General features: G+C 44.3%; 1 long non-coding RNA gene across 1 annotated transcript; it reads left to right on the forward strand.

Annotated features, from left to right (window-relative positions):
- The first annotated feature begins 2,695 nt into the window (after positions 1 to 2,695).
- LOC123134572 (uncharacterized) lies at positions 2,696 to 4,559 on the forward strand. The gene is made up of 3 exons (XR_006465671.1): positions 2,696 to 3,210; positions 3,302 to 3,672; positions 4,471 to 4,559. It is a non-coding gene; the product is annotated as an uncharacterized lncRNA (long non-coding RNA).
- Positions 4,560 to 4,805: the final 246 nt, after the last annotated feature.

Here is a 4,805-nt window from a genome sequence, read left to right on the forward strand (position 1 = left end):
CAAGCCATTTAATTCAACCGGTGCAATCTCTCTTTAAAATTGTTCAACGGTATTTTCTTTTGAGTGGGCCCTAACCCACAGGTCTTTTCCCAGGATCTTACCTAACTCTTCTAATTTATCCGGAGCCACTCCCAAAGTCTTTCGAAGTTTGACATAAGAATGAATTTTCATCAGTCATATTCCTTCTCCAAGATCGCTTTCAGAATATTTTCATCGTTGGTTCATCATTTCTATTCTTCTTTGTTCCGGAGTATCTCAACAATTGTCATGGTGGTTCTCATCATCATTCTCAACATGTGAAGACCGAAGAAGAGTTTCTCTTAAATCTTGGTCCATTCTCTTGAAGATTCATGGTTCTAGCTTCATGTCATCCTCATAATTGTTTTTGATTGTGGATATTCTTTTCACCCATTCGAAGCATTTCATGAGTTTTTTCCATTTCTTTCCTCCGAAGGCCATCATGTCATAATTATTCATTCTCAGCTTTCAACTCTTGTTCTCCAAATCTTACCGGTGCATTGTTCAAATACCCTCTAATCAGCTCATGATCTCTTCGTTCTCTTGTATCAAATTCCCTCAAGTATCTTCATTCGTTTTCCAATTCTTCCCGGTGAATTGTGCCTTTGCTACTTTCATTTTCAATTCTTATGGTGGTTCGTTCAAGATTTCACTTCCTTCATTATCATATCAAAATATTTGTTGTTTCCAAATCCCACCGGTGGTTCCATCAATACCTTCTCAAGTTTGTGCTATATCTCTCTTAATCCTTTCTACGGGAATAAGTAGTATGCCAAATCCATTGCTTATCATCAATTTAATTTGATGAAGGATAAGCATACAATAAACCTTATTATTATTTCCTCGAGGTGATTCAATTCTTTTCTTCTGGATATTGTTCATGATGAAGTAATTCTCAGTTCTAGTGTTCATCTTTTCTTTCCGGAGTTCCAAGTTCTCTCGGTTATATCATCGCAAAGCTCCATCTAAATCATCGCAAGGCTTCACCTTGTATTTTCAACTTCTCTTTCTTTCTATCATCCTTTCATTACCGGAGTTCTTCATGGAGGCTCTCTATGGTGGTTCGTCAAGGATTCTTTTCATTCGTCAATTGTTCTTCAAGATTTCTCTCGAAGTTATGACCCGCCAAGCTATACTCAAAATTAAACATGGTGCTCAACACATGTTTTATTTTGAGGAGTTCAAGTATTCTTCATCTTGCATTTTGAGGTGCAATTCTCCTACCTTATCTTTTGAGATGGTGTTATATCATTCTTGATAGTTTCCCTTCAAGTTTTATGATTCACAAGTTGTCAAGAATGAGATATTGTGAAACCATCATTTTCTCTTCGATCATGAATTGTTTCAACCCATATTAATATCTTCGTTGGAGTTATCTTGTGTCATATTTCACCTAAAGCCTTCCATTGGGAATGTTGCTATTTGTGGTGCTTATCAATGATCCAAGCTTTCTCCATATCCTTCTCGGTGAAAGAGGTTTTTCATCTCTTCGTTGATCTCAAGCAAGCAAATTGTTTCAGTTAGTGGCCGGTTGTCACCTCATAATTTTGAGATGTTTTCCATAAGCCCACTACAAGCTTATTCGTTTCATTGTTGGTTTTCCAACAACTCCGTTATAACCTTCTTGGAAGGGTGCTTTCCAAGCTCATTTGTGGCAGAAGTTGGCATTTTCTACTCCATTCTGTTATTCCAGTGATCTATCTTCTATTCTTTCTTCCGGAGGCATTGTGATGTTGCTCTCTTCACTCATCATATTGTATTGTGAGGATCGTGTTCTTTCCATGCTTATCCATTTAACCGGAGTGTTGTGTCATCTCTTCAAGTTCTTTTCATCTTATCAAGTCTTCCTTCTTCTTTCAGTCGGAGTGCTGCCCAAATTATATCAATCTTATTCCTTCTCTATCTATTTTTAACCGGAATGGTTTCAATATCTATCTTATCACTAAACCTCTTGGTTCTCGTCGGATCCCTTTTTCCTCTTTTCTAACGGAGTGTTTTCAACTTTGTTCATCTTCGTTGTTTTCTTTCTTTCATTTCGCTCAACCTCTCAAGGTTCATGGTTTCACTCATTTGTCGAAGAAGCAACTTAGTTTACCTCTTATCTTCCTCTTCCTTTTCCCTCCGGTGCCATCCTAGATCTCGGGACGAGATCCTCTCGTAGTGGTGGAGTGTTGTAACGCTCCGGATACAACTTTCCATATTCGTAACTCCCACTCTTGCCTTTTCCGGAGATGTGATATGTTTATTTTCCTCCGTGGTTGTGTTTTGCCTTTTGTTTTGCATTGTGTTCATGTCATGCATTTCATCATAGCATCATGTGCATCGCATCCATATGTTTTCATAAAACCCGTATCCGCTTGTAGTTGCCGCATCACCCCTTGCGTCCGTTGACCTTTCTCAGACCAACCCTTCTTTTGCTGTCCGACCATTTGACCCTCTCTGCACAGTGCACTGACCCCCTCGCGCGCGCGTCCGAGACTTGCCCGAACCCGAACGAGCTTGTCATGACCGTTGGGTCCGAATCATCCCCAAACATCCCGAAAATATCTTCATTTTCTTATTTGGACTCCCTACCTATTTATTCCGGATCGCCCGATCACGATCGGAGGATCCAAATCATCCCCCTTTCGTGTATATATGTAGTCCACCCACTTGCTAAATGGGATCAAACCCTAACTTCTAGGCAGTTTGTCCCTGCCGCCGCCGCACTCACCTTCCGCCTCGGGATCCTCCCACATCCCCTTCTCACCCAACCAGCGAGTTCCTTCCAGCATCCCTCGATCCCCTCCTCAATTTCTTCATCGAGCCAACCAGTCACCTCGCCGGAGTCCAGCAGTCGCCATCCATGCGTGCCCCTATTTCCTTCTCCCCCCTCGAGCTGTCTCTCTCTCTGATTCCTCAAATCCCCTTTCTTCTCTGTGTTCCACAGGACGCCAAGGATGCAATAGCTTGACCCCGCCGCTGCCGTTCGAACTCTCCGGCCGGATCTCCCTCTACTGCTGGGAACGGGTTCCCCGCACCCCGATCTGCCTTCACCACGTCGCCGCGCGACCACCTCGCCTCCTTGCCGGCCTCCTCCACCAACCCACCGTGCCGAGCAGCAGCACCCTGTCCGCCTCCCTCTGCCCATCAAAGCCACCAGAATCTCGCTTCTGGAGCAAGCAACTCCTCCTTGCCGCCCCATGCGCTCCGGTGAGCCCTGCCGTCGCTTGCCTCTCCCTTCGCCTCGCGCCCGTTCTCCTTATCTCACCTCTTTATCGCTCGTGTCTCTCTGTTCGAGCAGGACCACCCCCGTCGCCATGGATGGGTGAGCCCCGCGCGCGAGCTCCGTAGGCCGCCGCTGTTGCCCGGAACCGATGCCGGACGACTCGAACCGCCTCGTTCCGGCTGGTTCCGGCCGATTCCATCGCCAGGAACCCCCCCTGTGTCTTCCTCTCCATCGCCATGGGCCTGCTGTTGTTTCTGTTCTTCAGAAACGAGAGCAGCAGCGGCTCCCTCATCCTTGTGCGTTGACCCGCTCCAGCGCCAGCTCCCCTGCATCGCTCGTCCCCTGCATCGCGTGTGTGGCCTCTCGTGGCAGATCGCCAAGGCCCACCGCGCCTCTGCCTAGCCGGCCTGCCCGGCCTCCTCCCACCGACCGGGCCTTGGCCCATGGTGAGCCCCCCTGCAGTGCCTCTCTTGTTTTTCTTCTGCTGGCCCAACATGCTGTAGATTCGGCCCTGTTATGTTTTTTTACCGTCTCCGAATTTGTCTAATTCATCCAGTGTTTACAGATTTACAGAAAACCCCCTGTTGTTCATGCATTAATAACTCTTGAACCGTGCATCATATTAAAATGTATTATGTATGTAAAATGCTTAGAATTTTGTGTAGATTAATAATATTCCACTTTCATCCATGTTAAAAATGTTAAAAATGATGTTTGTTTAAATTTTCTTAAATAATATGCTAAAATGCTTTATTTTATAACTAAATAACCGTAGCTTGGTTTTAAATAAACTTTATATGTAAATGGGGTGAAAAAATGCCTAGTTTAACATGGTGGACTTTATTTTCCTTTTTAACAACTCTAAAATTATGTAATAGGTAGAACAGTACCAAAACTAAAATATGGACATGAGGATTTTCCCGGAATTGTTGTTTGTTGTTCCGGCCTCATTTAAACTTGCCTAGATGGGTAGTTTCATTATGTTTCACCTCTTGCCATGTTTAACAACAATTAATATTGTTGGGTAGCCTAAACGAGAGCGAACTAAATAACTCGAATGTGGTGTTTCGTCAATATGCAACTCGTTGCATATTGAGCTCCACTTAATTTGTAGTGTTGTTTGTTGCACTTTGCCATGCCATGCTCTTTAAACCGGACATGCATCATACTTGTCTGTGCATCATGCCATGTTTATGCTTGTGCATTTACCATGTTGTTTGTTTCTTTCCGGTGTTGCTTCTTAGTTCCGGTAATGTTGCATTTGTAAGGATTCGTTCGACTACTCCCATTCGTCTTCTTCATGGACTCGTTCTTCTTCCTAGAGGGATTTCAGGCAAGATGACCGCTACCCTGGATCTCACTACTATCATTGCTATGCTAGTTGCTTCGTTCTATCGCTTTGCTGCGCTACCTATCACCTGTTTACCAAGCCTCCCATATTGCCATGAACCTCTAACCTTTGATACCTTTCCTATGCAAACCGTTGTTTGGCTATGTTACCGCTTTTGCTCAGCCCCTCTTATAGCGTTGCTAGTTGCAGGTGAAGTTGAAGATTTCTCCATGGTGGTCAGGATTTTGG

Source organism: Triticum aestivum, chromosome 6B (assembly GCF_018294505.1).
Source record: "Triticum aestivum cultivar Chinese Spring chromosome 6B, IWGSC CS RefSeq v2.1, whole genome shotgun sequence".
Taxonomy (NCBI): domain Eukaryota; kingdom Viridiplantae; phylum Streptophyta; class Magnoliopsida; order Poales; family Poaceae; genus Triticum; species Triticum aestivum.